We start from the raw sequence: 19,392 nt of genomic DNA on the forward strand, positions 1-19,392 counted from the left end.
TACGGTTCAGTTCATGCCTCTTACTGGCAGCCAGGTAACAAGCTGCAAATGTACATTGGAGAACTATAGTCTATGCACAAAGAACTAAGACATTTCCTCATTTAGATCCATGTAAATCACAACCTTAGAAATCTTTTCCCCTCTATTACCTCGCTATTAAGAACAAAGTACTTGAGTTATACAAATATGAACGCAGACTTGCAGAGAAAATTAAACACGATGAATAGTCTTTGCATGCTTTATGCGAACACAGGCACCATGCTTTAAGATTCAGTCCTAACAGGTCTCTAAGAAATAGTAAGACTCACGTACTTGCTAACAAATGTTTAGAATTCAGAGACATATATCATTCTTATTCCAGAGGTGTTCTAGTCAGAATATTTATTTTTATTCTTTCAAAAGCAAATTTGCAAACCATCATCTAGGGGAGTTGATAGCCCAGGCACATAAATCACACTGCTGTTTTCTAAAAATACGATTCAATTGGCTTACAGGCTTACGAAGCCAGTCTTTCTCAGGGGGGCAGACAAGGCTCCTGACTGCTGGCTTCTCCCTTCTCTGCAGCTGCTCCTGCACGCCCTTCCTCCCCACACCTACAAAAAAGTGGGTTGCTCAGCTGGGTCTTTCGAATTTCCTATAAATCTGGGATCTAAAACCACAAAACGACAGGGAGCATAACAAGGGTCAGGAAAATCTGGCACAAGCCTGCGTAAAGAACCAGAGCCGAGGACGCCTTTAAATAGACCTGGGCAGAAAGAGATGCGGTAGGGCAGGATGATAGAAACTGGGGGGCATGAGTGTCAGAAAACAGGAAGCCGCGTGCCAGCAGGCCCAGACTCCAGACAACACAGCTAGCCACACAGCTGGCATTTTTTTGGTGTTTCAGAAAGCCTTCCATGTCTGGTCTTATCTGCACATCACAATAAGAAAGTGACGATGAGGACGCTGAGGCTCAAGACTCCCAAAGCTTCCCGAAGGTGCTCAAGAACAGGACACCTGCCTGACTAAATCCAATCTGCGTGATTCTTAACCTCTGCTGGGCCACCAACCCTCTCCTCTGAGGACACCCACACAATGACTGGCACATGGGACTCGCAGGTCCCCCGTGAACCCCCCAGCTGGAAACCACAAGATCAGGTTTCCAAGGGGCTGCATCCAAAATCCACTGCAGCGTAAACGTTAGCATTCATCTCATCACCCTGGCCTCTGAACATGTGGGTTCAAGGCCCAGTGTACACAAGGGTTCACCTCTTGCCACTTAGTCTGTACCACGAAAATGGTGGTTCCCAGCCAGAGGTAACACTTCAGGGTATCATTTTTTTATTTTTTGACAGGCAAAGTGGATAGTGAGAGAGAGAGAGACAGAGAGAAAGGGCTTCCTTTTTGCCGTTGGTTCACCCCCCAGTGGCCGCTGCGGTCGGCGTGCTGCAGCCGATGCACCGCGCTGATCTGAAGCCAGGAGCCAGGTGCTTTTCCTGGTCTCCCATGCAGGTGCAGGGCCCATCATTCTTTACGTTCCCCCCGCTACTCCAACCCAACAAACACACACACACACACACACACACACACACACAGCTCCTGCAATTCCGCAAGATTATACTTACACGAGCATTTTATTTTCTTCTTGTCATTTATAAACCGAAAATACAGGTGATCTGACTACTTCTTTGGAAGTGCCTCAAGTGTTCAAGCTGAGCAGCAGGTAGATGGAACACTTCACCAGGAATGCACCCTCAAACCACCCACAGAAATGTCACCCTCGCCCCAGCAGCAGCCAATGACGAAACCCTGACATCTTTCCTTGGTGTAGCCAAGCTGGCAAGACACAGCCATTCCTTGCCCCACCTCCTCCCTTGTACAATGGGCCATTTAGAGAGGCTGAAAGCTCCCCCTTTGTCCTGCACTCGCTGGGCAGAGCTCGGGCCTCCGAAAGGAACAAGAGGACAGCAGCCCGACCACTTGCTGGCCTTTCAGTTTGCCACTCCAAAGCCGCTGGATGCATGCTCCCTAACCCTGGTTGGCAAATTACCTAAAGCTAGATTTGCTTAAGCCGTTGCCTCTTGAACCAAAAGAGCAGTCAGGCCGTCCCTACAGAGACAGAGGCCCAGAAGCTCCAGAGACGCCAGAGGCTCTGGGTTTGAGAGGGAAGCAGAGGTCGCTGTCCAAACCCCATCCTACACAGGAATCCCTCACTGCAGTCGCTGCCTCTCGCCCAGCTTCTCCCTCAGAGCAGAAGGGAAAAAACCTTCCAGGGGCACGTTGGGCTCTTATGCACAAATAGGGAATTAATATCCTCATCTACTGCCTTGGGACTCTTCTTCTCAACTAAGTTATAATAAACCTCAAACCACTGGGTTTTAAATTGTCATTAAAGTGATCCTGTGGATTACCAATTCAACTTCCAGGAGGACACAAAGTGGAAAGAGAGCTGAGATGCCCTGTTTTTATAAAGTTGATTTGCTGAAATATTCAAGTCAGCTGAGTACTTCTACACTTCATCTACTCCCTACCCACCTGTTAAAGCTTTCAGAGAAGGAATATAACCCAAGCTTTCAGAAGCAAAGCATCTGTTACAACTGCCATGTGTGCTCCCCAAAAATAAGAGACCCCAGATATCATGCTGTTCAACTTGAACAGAAAGATTTTTAGGGATGCAGATGAAATGGCCAAATATTAACTCACAGCAGCTTCTGTATTCACTAAACTACACAGGAAAGGTCTTCAAAAAGTTCATAGAAAATGCATATTATGAAAAATCTTATACATGGATTTCAAAGCATTTTTCACCAAAATAAACTTTTCTATTAACTCACTTTCCCAGACTTGTTGAAGTACTCTCATGTTTAAGTAACATGACAATCTCAATTACTGTAGAAATCTGCTTCTGTAAATTCATATTTCATTAACATTTTATTCAAATGCCTTGGACACGCACCTTCAAACTTCAAAGTGGTCTTAGGCACCTCCCAAGTCACATTTGGAAATGCCCAACGATTCTGTGCTAGATCTGCATCTCTGTACAGTTTTCTTTTCCGTTTAAGCTGAAACATTTTTTAAAGTCATAGATGTAGCTATTTCTGGAACAAACTCCGCCAAGTCACAAGAACACAAGTGTGCAAGGTTAGGAAAGCACACACAAAATAGTAGTCCCATGGATCCACCTTCATATAGTTAAACTTCATACTTCATTGTTCTTCAAAACTGATTTTTAAAAACTTTTTACAATAATATCCAACACTGGCCCTTGTTAAGGTCAAACCTCAAGAAATAATTACCCAGCTGGTATTAAATGCCTTTGCTTTAGAACAAACCAAGTCCAGTTCATTGCGCTTCTTAAGGACCGGGACTGGAGTCGCCAGAGGTTTCAGGGCCAGGTACCTTCTCTGCCTGATGTTGGTTTTCAACATGAAGGCAGCCTGGGAAGAACTTTAAAATGAGGACTGAAAGAGTGGTTTAGGGAAACCCTCAACTTAGACTGGGGCATACGGATTGTTTTGCATTCAGATGGGGATGCAAGCTGAAAAACAAGAATAAGATCCAGTCCACGGCACAGTGCGTGCACACAGCAGCCTACCACCAGGAGAGTAAGAGCAGCGGAAAGCAGAGAAAGGCAGGTGGAGTTGAACGGGGCCTCCGAGGATGAGTGCTGGCTAAGAAAACCAGCGCCGCTCCGTGTTGTGGGGACAGAAACAAGATGACTAAAGCAAGTCCCTACCCCACGGCCAGAACTTCTGGCAAACTAATCTGAACAAGTGACAGGGCTGGACCAGACAGGAAGGTGCTTGGGGAAACCAGTGGAGCTGGGCCTTCCTTAAGAACCCTGTGCACTGGGTACTGTTTTGTGGCAGGCTCAGGGCTAAGCAATCACACACATGATGACTGAACGCAGTCCACACGGGGTTGCTATTGCCTTCAACTCAAGGATCAGGAAACCAGGCTGTGGAGGTGCATGTCCTGTGCCTGCTCCATACAGGCACAGGACTAGAACCCAGGTCTGAAGCCAAAGCCTGGAGCCTGGGGCCTGGGGTGGCAAGTGCCGCAACCCAGACATGCAGTGATTCAGATACCGACCAAGGCCACTGGCAAGACTGATGACCACAAAAGCCATGCACCATGATGCTTAAAAAGCCAGGATCTCAAGGCAAATGTCCATCGATGAATGAAAGGGCAAACAAAAATGTGCATACAGATCCACAGGACTCAGCCTTTAGAAGGAGGGAGATTCAGACACCTGCCATGATACAGAGAGCCTTGAGAACATCACCCTACGTGAACCGAGCCTGGCACAGAAGGACAAAGACTGTGTGACCTCACTCATATGAGGTGCCTGGAATGGCAATCCAAACCTGTGGGGCCAGAGAGTGGGACAGAGGCTACTGGGGGAAAGGAGGCATGGGAGACATTGCTTCACGGGCAGAGTTTGTGTGGTATAAAGGAAAGTTCTGGAACTATGAAGTGGGGACAGTTATACAATTTTGTGAAGTACTTAATGCCATTATGTAATTGCATACTCTAAAATGTTTAAAACAGTAAAATTTCTGTTAAGTGTATTTTACCACAATAAAAAAAGTATTTTAATCATTTCTTCTCTCTATTATTTTTAAAGCTAAGATTTTGTGACCAAGATAGAAATGAAAAAAAGAAAAAAATAACCCACAAAAGGTATGACACTGAGGGCTGGGTTCTGAGCCTGGGAATCAGCGGTGGGAATGGGGGAGGGAGTTGGGGTGCTACCAGCCCCACTTTCCAGGGTCCTGAGAGCCTTCCTTCATGGGCGAAGAGGAAGAGCTTCCACCGCCGCCCCGCACTTCTCACACCTGCATGGAGGCGGGTGTCAGCGCGCATGCCCCTCCCGGGGCTCCCGTCCTGTCTGCTCCCCCCACAGCCCTGCCTCAGTAAAGTCTTCCCTATGGCCAGGGCCGGCTCTGCATTGCCGACTCGCTCACTGCCTCCTTCACCTACAGTGTGCATTCTCAAGATGTGCAAATCCTACCACGGGGAGGCCAAGGCCATGTTCTCTAGCAACCAGTCCTGCCTTTGGACCCCAGCAATACCTGATGTGCACCCTGGTGGGGTCTTTAGCTCCTCCTGTATCCTCCACAGCAGGGATGACTTTTATAGGCCCATGTACTTGCCTTCATCCATTTCATGTTGCTGTAGCAAAATACCCGGCACGGGGTACTTTAGAAAGAAAAGAGATTTGTGTAGCTGACAGTTTGAGAGGGCAGAAGTCACACACTGGGCAGCCCCATTTGTTCACCGCCTTGGGTTGTGTCACAACTTGACCGGGAAGCAGAAAAGGAAACAGCTCCCCGCAGAAGGGGCCACGTGTGTGGGGCAGCCTCACTTTACAAGAAGCCACTCTCCTGAGAACTGACCCAGGACTGGTCCTCTTGAGACCAGTATTAATCCCTTTTGAGAGAGGTGCCCTTGTGACTGATTTACCTGGTACTGTGACCCACCTCAACACTGCCACACTAGGGAGCCAACTCCCACCCAAACTATGTGTCACAAAGTGCCTGGCCCCAAATAGGCGCTGCATCGTCGCTTGCACTGACAGCACAGTGGCTCTCCACGGAAGAGGCAGGCATTCACAGCATTTCCAGACTCCGGTATCCTCCTTCCTCTCCCCTGCTAGCTCCACAGGGGGTGGCTATGAGTCAGTGTACAGAGGGAGGACAGAGCACCTCCAAGGTGATTTAGAGGAAATAAGAAAAAGCTGCAAGTCACTACGTAAAGCCACAGGAAAACACTGTCTTGCCCCATGGATGTTTCTTCCTCATATGATCTCACTCAGGTATAATGTCATCCTGAGAACCCTGCATACTCTTAGGAGCAAGGGCCCTCTCTTGGCTTTAGAAGACACTTAGACATTTCTCACATGACTGTTGACTTCCTGAAGCAAAGCAAGGCTTTTCAAGTGGAAGGGAAGAGACTAATGCTGTGCCTTTCTTGGGGAAATTAGCAAATGCCAGGAGAGCTGGAGCCCAGAGCCCCATATGGGGCTGGCCTCCAACTTCTAAACACGTGTATCCTACAACAGAAAACAGGGTCCTCCAAACCAGAGAAGCAGAGCGGGTTTCTTCCAGCATGTAGGCTGCAGCACCACGCAAGGGCTCTCCTGAGGAGGGGGCTCCTGAAATACTAAGCTGGGTGGGCGGCCCACTGGCAACAGGACCCACCCAACCTTCCCTGGAGCACACTGCCTCCTCCTCCTCACTTCACTCAGAGATACGAAGGCCTGTCCTGGACATCCACCTGTGAAAATGGTAATTACAGTTAGCACGTGCCCGAGGAAGATAGCCTGGTCATGCCAATGCCTTTGTGTGGGACAGAAAGGTTCAAGTTCAGGGGGAGGTATTTAAGATGGGATGCTTCCATTAGAAGGAATTTCCCAAGAGAGTGCAGATTATTCCGTTTGTCTTCTAATGTTGGTCTACTACTGCCAGGTGATTTCTGCGCATATGTCATGCCGAGGCGGGGAAGTTTACTGATAACAGCTGGAGAAGGGTGCAGGCTTGGGCAGAACAGAAGCCTCAGTGGCTCAGCTCTGCTCCGGCTGATGGAGAGGAGGAGACCTGTTTGTTCGGCTGCCCCAGCCCCTCTGCAAGAAGCAGGACAGAAGCAGCTTCCTACTCACAGACTGCCTCTACTGAGGCATGTTTCAGAGGACATTCAGCCCAGGGAAGAGTCCTCATTCTGTCTCTAAGACTGCAGTGTGAAGAACATGACACCTTGGTCGAAGGGTATTAGGCAAGACAAGTAGGGCCTGTTATTATAACAGTGAGAGAAGGAGCTAAAATTCCTTCTCCCACTAAAATAATCCAGAAAGACTTTTTTCCACACTGGACTGGGATGAACCACAAAGTATCTGAAGAAAGAAGATCCCCCCTAAGTCCACAGGAAGGGAATCAAAGGTCCTTTGACAACAGCCAGAGCTGGGCCCCCAATAGGCAGAAACTGTCCTCTACTGCAGGTCCATTTGTTTGAGAAATTGCACGCAGAGAAGGTCCTATGACCTGCGGTCCTCTCAGGTTCTTTGTACAAAGCCAGCATCTTCCAGCGGTAACTATGGAAATAAACGGAACAGCAACATGGAGCAAATCCTAGACTCAGACGTAAGAAGATCGCATTCTGGCTTCTGGGCTGGGCCCCTGGCAAGCTGTATAATCTTGAGCCAGCCCCTGAGCCTGTGTGGGCTCCAGAGAAGATAGAGAGTGGAGTGGGAACAGAGCAGGGCTCCATCCCCTGCCATCAGGAGCCCTGGGAGCACCTCTGACTCTGTACAAGAAGCCAAAAGATGGCCAGGATTGCACCTGCACCCAGATATGCCTGGGAACAGGAACATATGAAGAAAATAGTCACAACTGAAAATCATCAACTTTGGGGGGGGGGGAGCTATGGGTGTTTTTACTATTACTCTTTTATTACTCACTGAATTATGCTATATTTTCACCATTTTTATTGTGGTAAAGTGCATTTAAAATCAGCCATATTAAACATTAACTGTATTTTTTTTTTTAATTTTGTAAGACAGAAGATACAACAGAGTCAGATCAGTAGTTTCCTGCTCCATAAAGGACACAGGGTGGCAAGCTGTCCCTAAGCCAGAGTGACAGATGGGATATAAACCCCTCCCAGAAAATACATATCTGGGCCCTGGTTCTACCTGAGTGTTCCTTCGAAAGAGTGCCCCATTGCAAATAAACAAGCAACGCTCTGGAAACTTCAGGGCATAAAAAGCTCTCCTTAGTCCTTCGCAAACAGAAGAGGATGCCACCATGAGGATAAAAGCATTTACAACGTTCTCTGTGCCCTCAGCTGTTTGGAGTGTCAGTGAAGGCAAACACGCCTGCAACAGTTAAGCAGACTACACAAGAACAGACGTGACAACTGCGGAAGGCGGGGGCCTGGTGCTCCCCGCAGCTGCAGGTGGGAGCAAACTCTGTGCCTGGGCCACAGCCCCGATGGAGGGCTGTCCAGAGAGCTGAGGGTGGAACCAGGCCAAATCAAAGCAGGCCAGCGCTAAAAGCCAGTCCGTGCTGGGAGCATGGAGGCAGGCAGAGGTGGGGGCGGCAGGTGGGTCAGGACTGGCAGCGTCATGACGCGGAGGTGGGGAAACTCTGCTTGGCACACAGTGGCACTCCTGCCAACAGGCTGAGAAACTGTGGCTGGAGGCCCGCCCTGGCCCAGTGGGCATATAGTTTATGGAGCCCTCCAGGTTGCTGCCAGGGTCAGCTGGGGGGACCAGTCCTTGACCTCAAGGAGGCCCTGTGGCCCAGCCGCTCAGAGAGGTCGCAGCTATCAGCTATCGGTGACCTGGATAAGAAGGCCAGAGAGGACACAAGGCCGGGTAGGGTTACCAACACCTCTGAAAATAGAGCAGGGTTTCAGGGTGACTGATGAACTAGAGAAGTGGCTTCGCAGGACAGATGTAAGTAGCAGCTAGAATACCCACAGGGACTTCCACGTAGCTACTCCCAAATTTGGAGGGAACCCGTTTTGAGTTGGTACATGTTTTACAGGGCACTGCCACTGGAGTTGCGAACCACTCTTAGGCTGTGAGTTTTCCTGGACCAGCCAGTTCCTTCACAGAACGTGGGGCCTGCTGCTCGAGGAAGCCACAGGTGACACAGAGGAAAGGTTAGGGGTTTTGCTCACTGCTTGGGGAGGCATGAGAGAGGTACTGGTGACAACCACGGGACACAAGCTGAAATTACACCAAGTTCAGGTCACCATAAGAAGAGATGATTGACCCTGGGGAAGCTAAACACAAAACAAATCTAACAAGTTGCAGAGGATCATGGAACAACCAGCCAGTACTTACAAGAGAAAAAGAATGGAGCTTGTCCAGCTTGGCCATTACCTGCTTGCAATAAGTGACACTAGTTTTTGAGTCTCTATATTCCCTTTTTGTTTAAACATATATTATGGAAATTACTAAATCTATTCAATAAACGGAATAGTCTAACAAAGCTAACATGTATCTATTTACTCCAGCTTTAGCTCCAACAATAGCAAACATTTTGCTAACATTGTTTCATTAAACTCATCCCGGGGGCATGGCACTGGAGGAGCTCTCCAGGAGGGGCCTGCAGCGCCCCCGCCCCAGCTGGGCTCCTTCTGTCCCTGGGAAGCTGGTGGGCACCGACCAAGCTCTTCTGCAGCAGCTGGTGGACTCCATGCTCAGGACAGACTGCACCTCGGAGCTGAGGGTGTAAGTAGCCGGGTGGAGGCCGGAGCTGGGGCCGGCGCGCGGTGGGGAGGGGCGCCTGGTGTTGGTGTGCAGGCGTAGCCCGGCTCGACCTCTGCCAGGTCACTTGCGGGCACGGGCCACAGGTTCAAGTCCCCAGCTTCCTGCTAATGTAACTCCTGGTGGTGATGGCTCAAGTGGTGGGGTCCCTGGCACCCATGTGGGTGACCCAGATGGAGTTCCTGGCTCCTGGCTTCTTTTTGGGCATTTGGCAAGTGAACCAGTGGGTGGGGAATCTGTGTGTCTAAAATAAACAAAAATTTTTTTTAACTTGAGAAATAAAGAAAAAAAAAAAGAAAGGAAGCAGAGGGAGGGTGGGAGGGAAGCATTTCTATGTTCTGAAATCCATATATATGAAACACAGGAAATGTGTTCCCCAAATGTGTTCCCCTTATATCAATAAAAATCATTAAAAAAAGAGAGAGAGAAAAGATCCCTATTTCCAGCTTGCAAACAGTCACTTAGTAACAACTATATGCCAGTGATAGCTCCAGCGTCAGAGCATACAGAAATGAACAATGGAGAAAAAACAAAACCCCTACCTTAATGAAACTTCCACACTGTCAAGTTTTTGGCACCAAAGGTGAAACGTACTCCGGATTTAACCTGGGTCCTGCAGTCGGGGACCCATCTGGACACGGATCACAATGTGGTTACAAAGAGCAGCAGTTTCTGGGCCCCTGGGACTGACAAAATGATCTCTTTCCTTTCTATGCTTGCATCTGGAAGTCTCTTGCCCTACTAGTATGGTACAGAAGGAGTTCACTTGCTAGTTCTTGAGCTTTGGATAAAGCATCCTAATCAGTAGTAAATCAAGGTACCCCTAATATGTAAACACTTTCATTTATAAACTATATGCATGCAAACACAACAAGTATTTCCCAAACACTATCAAGTACACAAATAGGAATTTGAAAGAAAGGAAAAAAATAACTATAGAAGTTCCGTTATTTCCATCTTGTATCCCAATCCCCCTCCTCCCCAACACACACACACCTATGCATGTGTCCCATTTTGGAGACCAGCCCTCAGTCTCCTGGGGACTATCTGCAGCCTCTCAGGTCACTTGCCTAGCCAGAGTCTCCATCACATCCCTAGTAGGGGAAAAAAAAAAATCAAAGTGCATACTGAAGCACCCCTGGAAAGCAGAAGAACAGAGCCTGCCAAAGTCTGCAAAAAGAGCCTGCGACATTAACTGGGGAGAAACAAAGATATTCAACATCTCACCCAGTGATGTGGGGAGGGCAGAGCACGGCTGGCCACTGTCACCTGGCCACGCGTGAGACCAGATGGACTGGGTGAGCTGTTATGCAGGAAGGGAAGTCAAGGCCTCAGGGCCATGGCAGGCTCAGGGGCAGGCCTTATCTGAGGAAGTCTGTCCTGGGGTAGCCTCAGTCCCTGGCCCATGGACCAAGGAGCCTCACCTGGCCTGAACTCTAGAGAGGTCTTGGCATCAGGGGAGCTCGGCTCTGGCTCATGCCAGCAAAGAAAAACACTGGCACCCTCTGCAGAGTCCAACCTGTGACTCTGGACTGCTGGGCCACACCCCTCTGGGCTTCAGCTCCTTCCTCTGGGAGGTGCTTGATTGGACTGCTGGATGCATGAGGTCCTTGCCAGCTCCACAGGCGGTACACCTCAGAAGCTTGCCCGAGGCACAATGGGGGAGACTGACCCACAGATGGAACAAAGAGCTGTTTGACCATTTCACCAGCGGCCTACAAACAAGATACGATTAAGTAGGAATACCAGGTAAACGAAGACTATAGTACAGTTATATAAGATTATACAGAACTTGACACTAATCTCCCCTCCCACATCCTGCAAGGCCCACGGCCACCTGCTCCTCAGACTAACTGAAACTACACTGAAAAGAATGGCTCAAATGTGCACTGCTCCAACTGGTAAGGACGAGGTCGCCACATGCTTAGACCGTGGCTCGTGCTTTCTTGGAGAAGCAAGATATGCACACATGAAAAGGCACACAAAGGACAGAGACGGGTGCCACTCAAAACACTTCATAATCACTATGGCTTGGCATCAACCAATCTGCAAAGACATAGACCAGAGCACCACACAAAGTTCTGAAGACCCTTAGTGAGACCAGGTACTTCAGTTTCCGAACTAGGGTTGGGGCGCTTGGGGTATACTAACAATTTTCTAACCAGTAAGGGAGGATTTCCATAATTTATTTATTTATTTATTTATTTATTTATTTATTTATTTATTTTTGACAGGCAGAGTTAGACAGTGAGGGAGAGAGACAAAGAGAAAGGTCTTCTTCCGTTGGTTCACCCCCCAAATGGCCGCTATGGCCGGTGCTGCGCTGATCCGAAGCCAGAAGCCAGGTGCTTCTCCTGGTCTCCCATGTAGGTGCAGGGCCCAAGCACTTGGGCCATCCTCCACTGCACTCCCGGGCCACAGCAGAGAGCTGGCCTGGAAGAGGGGCAACCGGGACAGAATCCGGCGCCCCGACCGGGACTAGAACCTGGGGTGCTGGTGCCACAGGCGGAGGATTAGCCTAGTGAGCTGCGGCACCGGCCCAGGATTTCCATATTTTAACCACCAGTGCCACTGTTGGTGCATCCTAGCTAAACGTCAGCCCAGCGCTGTGGCGAATGACATGGAGTCTGAGAAAGGGAAGAGTCACTGGAGGAAAAGTACCTCTGTGGAATGAGAAGCGGAGCTCTGAGGAATGAGGGCAGAATGAGGAACCACATTCCAGCCAGGGCGAGGTGGGCAGGCAGGCCCGGGAGCAGCTCCGGCGGAACTAGGAAGCGCCCTGAGCGTGCTCTGCAGAAACCCATCTGTCGGGGTTTGGGCGAGGCATGGGAAATGGCAGGTTGGGATCAGGCGAGTTTAAGGAAGACTTGGAGCCTGGAAGATGGTGGCTCAAGGGTGGACCACAGTCCTGCCCTTTGCTGCTGAACTTGAGGTGCTGGACGCCAGGCTGCCGTGACACTGGGAATGAAGGAAGAAATGTGTGTATGCTGAGCAACATCGGACAGCGTAGCTCAGAATAGTACAGGGCGCTGACTGACAGGATTTGGGGGCAGAAGTCAAGGGCGACACCAAAGTCCAGCCATGTCTTGAACAGGCCAAGGCCCAGGAACAAACTCCACCATGTGTGCCATGGCCAGAGGGGAAGGCAGGTTGTGCAACCTTGGCTAGTCACCGCCGTCTCCCTGCGCTGTAGTCTCTGGATCAGGAAAACAAGTGAGGTACGCTACTACAGAGCGTGGGCTGGTGCTGGAGAGCTCAGAGGCAGCCAGGGAGGCAGAGGCAGCGCCGTGCCCGTGCCCGTGCCCGTGTGATCTGGGATTCCCAGCCACCCCTCCTGCCCCATCTACGGCTCATCTTGGGATTCTGCCTAAAAGTTCACTGGGGAAGAAGAGACCCATAATTCACCCAAGAATATGAACTTGCCTTCACACTGTGAATTCACACATCGAGCCTCTTGTCTATTAAATTTTCAACATGATCTGGAAGGTCATTCTCCTGTAGAAGTATTCTAAGATGGGTGGCAGAGGGCAAACCTCCGTGCGGTGGTAAGGCCATCTCCTGCTCGAGCGAGCGTCACTCGCCTGTCTCTGCTGTGCCAGGACTCGTGTTCCCACCTGGAACGTGCGCTCTGCCACCCTCACACTGGGCACTTGACTGCGCCTCTTAGCCTCCCAAGATCGGCTTCCAGAGCGAGCCAAGCCTCTTAGTTCTTTCATTCTCTAGAAAGTTGTAGCTCTGTAGCAAGTGATGTCATTCAATGAACCCAGCTCCATCAAAATTTGTTGTTTCTTTAAGCACCCGAGTGGTACAAAGGGAAAAACGGACAGCAGAGTATAAATGAGATGGGGAAAAATCAAGGAGCACTAACAGAGGAATGGAGAGCCAGCTACGGCCTGCCTTGCCGCCAGCTGATAAGCTGGAACGAGGCTCCTTCTAGCTTTAGAGGCGCAACTGAGCCAAGCAGTTAGAAGCAAAGGCTGTGCAGCCAGACTGCCTAGCTTCAAATCCTGGTTTGGGCAACTTAATCCACACCTGTTCCTTTATCTTTACTAAAATGTTGATAAGAGCAGGACATACCATAGTGTTGTTGGAAGATTAACTGAGCTGACATACCGGAAGCTCCAAGAACACTGCCTTGTGCCATTAGGTGCAAACAGGGCCTATCCCATCCAAAGCCAGCTGCACCCACCACTGTCAGCCAGCACCGCCCTCTTTGGTAGGCAACAACTGAGTCCCCAGGGAGCAACCAGTTCCTGCAGCAACCTTCTCTTGCCTCTGCTGAATCAAAGAATAAATGGTGTTCAGGAGCTTGGGCCTTATTTGCAAAAGCATTTCTCCCACAACAAGCCCAATTTCTACAGCAGCCAAAATCATGCAAATGAACAGATAATTCACTTATCAGAAGTCCCTCCCAGAATAAGGACATGGCATAAAAACCCACCTTTCTTCCTCTTGGCTTAACTTCCTTCAACTTACCTTGCCAAGTCATGAAATTCTTATTTCAACAACTTTCTCACTTGAAAACATGAACTCAGAAGTCCATGAAAGTCTATTCATATGTAAAAATAATTTCAAGGCCATTGTCAACTTCAAGAGGTTTACAATAGAACATGTCATAATTAAAAATAAACATATTTAAATAAATAAGAATTTTTAGTAAACTGTTCTAAAATGAACAATTTTTCCTGATAGCCAACAGTAGGAGAAAAGTAAATAAGCATGAATATCCCATATAGTACATTATGTACTCACCTTTAAAATTCATTTTTTGAAAAATATACAACATGGGGGAAAAGTTCACAATTTAACATAGAAGATTAAAATTAAGTTGTCAAAAACATTTTTTTTTTGAAAAGCAGAGTTACTTAGAAAGGAGGAGAAAGAGATCTTTCATCCACTGGTTCACTCCCCAAATGGCCACAATGGCCAGGGCTGGGCCAGGCCAAGAGTCTGGAGCTTCCTTTGGGTCCCCCACATGGGTGCAGGGGCACTTAAGCCATCTTCCACTGCTTTCCCGGACCATTAGCAGGGGGCTGAATCGGAAGTGGAGCATCCGGGTCCCGCTAGATAGAGAGTAGAGCAGCCAGGTCTTAGACCTGTGCCCATTTGGGATGCTAGCACTGCAGGCGGAGGCTTAACCTGCTGTTCCACAACGCCAGCCCTAAACTGTCAAAATTTTTATCTTCGATTAACAACATTTCCCAGAAAATTGTTTTGACCCTTGTGTAGAAAAACAAAGAGTGGGAGGAAATACAACAAATGTTAACTGTATTTAGTGTCTGGAAGACACAGTCATTTTTATATTTCCCAAGTTTTCCATAATAAGTACACATTACTTTTATAATATAAAAAATGTAATTTTTCTAGAGTAAATAGTTGAGATTCAGTTCATAGATAACTTTTTTTTTTTTTTGACAGGCAGAGTGGACAGGGAGAGAGAGAGACAGAGAGGAAGGTCTTCCTTTGCCGTTGGTTCACCCTCCAATGGCCGCCGCGGCCGGCGCACCACGCTGATCTGAAGCCAGGAGCCAGGTGCTTCTCCTGGTCTCCCATGGGGTGCAGGGCCCAAGGGCTTGGGCCATCCTCCACTGCACTCCCTGGCCACAGCAGAGAGCTGGCCTGGAAGAGGGGCAACCGGGACAGAATCCGGCGCCCCGACCGGGACTAGAACCCGGTGTGCCGGCGCCGCGGCTCACTAGGCTAATCCTCTGCCTTGAAGACTGGCAAATAACTCATGAAGAGCAAATGAGCCCAGGCACCTGATGGTAGAGCCACCTCTTTGAAATCTCAGATTCCGGAGACAAGACATTTGCCTCCAGATTAATGTATTCACCCCCCTACTCTAAGGAAGTTTTCGTGCAAATGTGCTGCCCTGCAAGCCAGCCAGGCTTCAGGGAAGGCTCCGGCATGCTCCTCCCCTCCTCCAGACTCCAGTGTTGTCTCCATCTTAACAAGAACTTCCAAAGCTCAGGGTGTCAGAAGTGGAAAACTTCACAATTGGGATTGCAGGATAGTTTTCTCTTGTTGCTACTATGTATCACTGGCGGGGGTGGCCCACAGGAACTAAGCTTTCCTAAAAGTTTGCATTCACCATTTTGTGTAAAATGACAACATCAGAGTTGCGGCCACGAACTTCAGTAGAATGGCCTCTATCTTCTAGTTTGTATTACTCAGCTACTTCTTTGGGGATTGCATTTCTTTAAAAGTCCCAGCATAGGGAAACAAAGTCATCCTCCTGAGGCTTCTGAGGATGTACAAGGAGAATCTCCTCCCCGCAAGAGAGTCAAAGACACTCCAGGGTGTTTGTGCAACTACCAAGCTGGACTGACAACCTTCAGTAAAATCCTTGGTGGGGCCACACTGTAGCACAGCAGGGAAAGCCATTGCCCGAGACTCTGGCATCCCCTATGGGCACTGGTTCGTGTCTTGGCTGCTCCACTTTCAATCCAGCTCCCTGCTAATGGCCTGGGAAAAGCAGGGGAAGATGGCCCATGTGCTTGGACCCCTGCCACCCACATAGGAGACATGGAGGAAGCTCGTGGCTTCTGGCTTCAGCCTGGCCATTGAGGCCATCTGGGGAGTGAACCAACAAATAGATTTCTCTCTATATATAACTCTTTCAAATGAATAAATAAATAGCTTAAAATCAATCAATCAATCAATCAGAATAAGGTGCTCTGGCACCTTAATCTACCCACCTTAATCTACCTCCTGACCGGCCACTGCCTGTGGGTGAATAAGGCTTAAAGAGGCTTAGGATACCCAACAGCTCTGAGATACCTTTCAGAAAACTCTGTCTTGGAGCACAGGAGTCTTACACATTACATCATCCAAACTAGACTGTCCATAAAACATAACTGATGGAGTCTCACCTGGCACTTTGACTATATATAAGATAATAAATGCTAAATGAATAATGAATATGTTTTAAATGGCAAACTTGCATAGCAAATTGAAATGACCTTAAAAACTAAACGTTCCTCTACAGTCATTGAGTATAAATACCCAGGGATTACTAGTATTTCTATAGTCTTGCTCTTTCCAGAAAGGTGAGTTTGGAAGGGGGAGTAGAAGGGAAAAACCTCCAATGACAAGAGAATCTGCCCCTTTCCCGGGTCCCTGTCCCAAACACACCACCTCCTGCCACAGGACAGTCACATCAAGCCTGAAGATGTGCCAAAACCCAAGCCTAACACCATGGCATGCTGGCACACATTCGGTTATCCCAAACTTCACCCGAAAGCAAAGAGGTAGCTGGGAAAACCCCATCTGGACCTTATAAATAGATACCCGTCCCTACCTACATGGGTTACCGGTCACCTCTCAAATGCCAAAAATGAAAAAACCCAGAGATTCCTTTTTAGCCAGGTTGTCTGCAATAATAATAAAAATGCTGCCAATCTATGCATAACAGAGACAGGAAGGAAATATGTCTAAATGCTTATTATCGTGGAGGAAGGGCGATTTTAAAAAGTGGTCTCTATTTACAGTAAATTCACAAATCAGAGACCTTTCCTATGCATACCTTATTTCTAAGGAGCAGGAGTGCTGCATTCAAAGACTTTCTAGTCACAAAATGTTAGCTTATGCAAGATTTTAGTCTGAGGCCATCTCTACACAAATAAGGACTAGGATGGGGTTTTCCCAGTTGGGGCTGACCAGAAAGAACATCTCCCAAGACCTGGCCCCGTCTCTTTTCCACTACACCACCCGGTGCTGTCTCGCTCCAGCCAGGGCTCCCGAAAAAGCGCTGCCTTCCCAAGCCCACCCCCAGAACACCTTCAGCCGCTCCAACCTGCCCCGAGCACCTGCCCCCCCCCCGGGGGGGGGAGGGTAGGCAGAACCGACTTAAAGTTTTTGATGGATTTTTTTTTTTTTTTTTTTTTTTGGCTTATGTTAAGCTGATGAATGCTCTCACGGCCAGGGTCACGGACGAAGCTGTGAAATGTGTCAGAAAGCGCGAGATTCAGCCAGTTTCTCCTCTGCTCCTCCAGCGTCAGTACCCGAAAGGAGGGGAGGGTGTGGAGAATCGGGGTCCTCCAGGGACCCCTGCGCCGAGGAGCAGAACCCTGCAAAGCCACGCGTACAATGGCCACTCTCAGCCAAGCGCCATCACCTTGCGCCCCGGGGTGGGGGGGAGCGGGGATGGGTCTCCAGGCCCCGACACACACACACACACACACACACACACACACACACACACACACATACAACCCGACTCGCGCGCGTCTTGGCTTCCGACCCACGTGGTCTTCCAAGTCGTCCACCGGCACGCTCCGTCTACGCCGCAAGGTGACAGACAGCCTCTCGGCTTCCTATTTCCCGAACGGCCCCAGGCTCCTCCATCAGCCTCCATCACGGCTCCCTACGGGCTGCGGGAGCGCCCCTGGAGACGCCCCGAGAATGTTCACAGATGGCAACCGGCTTCTCGCCGCTCCCTCCGACCCTTCGGCCAAGCGCTCGCCGCAGGGGCCACCATGGCTCCAGGGCACGCGAGCCGCCTGGCCTCCGGGGGGGCAGACGGGATGCTGGTGGCCGCGACCCCGCCGACACCGCCCCCCGGGGACCAGCTCCCCGCGCACAAACAAGGGGACAGTCCCGCGGCGCGCGTCACCGGGCCACGCCGCCCGCGCCGCCCGGGCATCCCCGGCTCGGCCGCAGGAAGCGGCGGCGGCGGCGCGGCTCGAGCGGCCTGGAAGCCTCCCCGCGCCGGGGGAAGCGAGGCCGCAGAGCCGAGGCCGGACAAACGGAACGTGCCCGAGATCCGAGGGGCGGCTCACGCGTCGCCGCTGCGGCCGCCTCCTCCGGGACTCGGCCCGGCGGGGCAACCTCAGCCCCACGCACCGGCTGGAATCCCCGCACGGCTTCGAGAACCACGCAGGTCCGCGCGGCAGGCGCACTCACCCCCTCCGCTGGCCGGGCCGCTCCGCCGCCGCCGGCTGTCACTGCAGCCCTCTCCCTGCCCCGCGCCGGCTCCGGACGCTATTTAAGGCGCAGCCGCCGCCGCCGCCGCCGCCGCTCGCCGGCTGCGCCCCCGCTGCTGTCGCGGCCAAGCCAGGCTACTGCTGGCGCGCGTGCCGCGCCCGCCCCGCCCCGCAGCGCAGGTCCCGCCCCGGACACGCCCCCTCGCGCAGGCCCCGCCCCCAGGCCGGACGGCCGCGTGGCTGGCCGGGCACAGGGGGCGGTCCCCGGTGCCGTCGGGTTTCGTAACGAGTCCCGGGAAGGGCAAAGGGTACATCGTGGTGTCTCGATCATCAAGCTCCAGTAACCCTGGAACTCCTGGTGGGCAGGGGTCATCCTGGGAGAGTCCCCGGTGGCCCGGAAGGTTTGCTTGGCACCGACCTGCGCCACCCCCTTTTCACCCGATTTCACCAGGGTCCCCACAGGGGCTTTCGCCACACTCCCTGGCCCCGGAACGTGAAGCAACCCTGCCTGGGCAGTTCGGGCCGGCTCTGGGCCAGGGAGAGAACCCGCTAGACATTGCTCAAGGCCAGGCTTCTCTTGCCCAGTGCCCAGGGCCTGCAGACCCCGCAGAGCGCTGGCCCTGCTGGAGCTCTGCCTTCCTGGGGCTTTCGGCGTGCTCAGCCTGCAAGAACAGCAGTGTCTGCGCCCGGGGGACGCAGCTGGCGGAGGGCTGTCCGTCTAGTACTGCTTTGAAGCAGAGGCAGGAGAAACGCCTTTAAGAATAGATAATACGGCGTTGGCTGAACGCTTGCTGCTTCTCTGTTACAAACACTTCACACACATTATCCTACTTCATCTTCGTCACAACGCTGTGAGGTGGATGCTGCCATGACGTCCCTTTTACAGAAGTGGAAACTGAGGCACAGCGGGTAAATGCGGGTGAGAACAGCTCTATGCCGGTGTCTTGAGGCCCACACTCTGGGGCAACAGCAGGTGCCGCCCAAGCCCCCTCAGATGACTCCAGCCAGCAATACCCAAGGGCTCACCTTGGATGTCTGCCGCCTCCCTAAATGTGGCAGCACCGTTTGCTCTCACGGCTGCTGGGCAGGCGGTTCAGTGGTACTGAGAGCAACCAACAATACCCAGGGTCTCCAACAGCCCAGTTCTTTCTAGATCTTTATCTTCCAGAGCTAAACTCCCATTAAGAGGGAAAAAATAGAGTCTACTTTCATTTT

At 50.7% G+C, this 19,392-nt stretch overlaps 1 protein-coding gene across 6 annotated transcripts in view; it reads right to left on the reverse strand.

Moving 5' to 3' along the window:
- ACSL1 (acyl-CoA synthetase long chain family member 1) overlaps positions 1 to 18,301 on the reverse strand; it is a 68,091-nt gene extending 49,790 nt beyond the window's left edge. For 4 of the 6 annotated variants that reach the window (XM_070068333.1, XM_070068339.1, XM_070068338.1 and 1 more), the window contains exon 1: positions 18,158 to 18,301. The gene's annotated coding sequence lies outside the window, so the exon portion shown is untranslated. Of the gene's footprint in view, positions 1 to 1,604; positions 9,930 to 18,097 lie in introns of those variants that run through there. The other 2 variants (XM_070068337.1, XM_070068336.1) reach the window with 2 other exon arrangements.
- Positions 18,302 to 19,392: the final 1,091 nt, after the last annotated feature.

The sequence above is a fragment of the Oryctolagus cuniculus genome, chromosome 2 (genome assembly GCF_964237555.1).
Source record: "Oryctolagus cuniculus chromosome 2, mOryCun1.1, whole genome shotgun sequence".
In the NCBI taxonomy this organism is placed as follows: Eukaryota; Metazoa; Chordata; class Mammalia; order Lagomorpha; family Leporidae; genus Oryctolagus; species Oryctolagus cuniculus.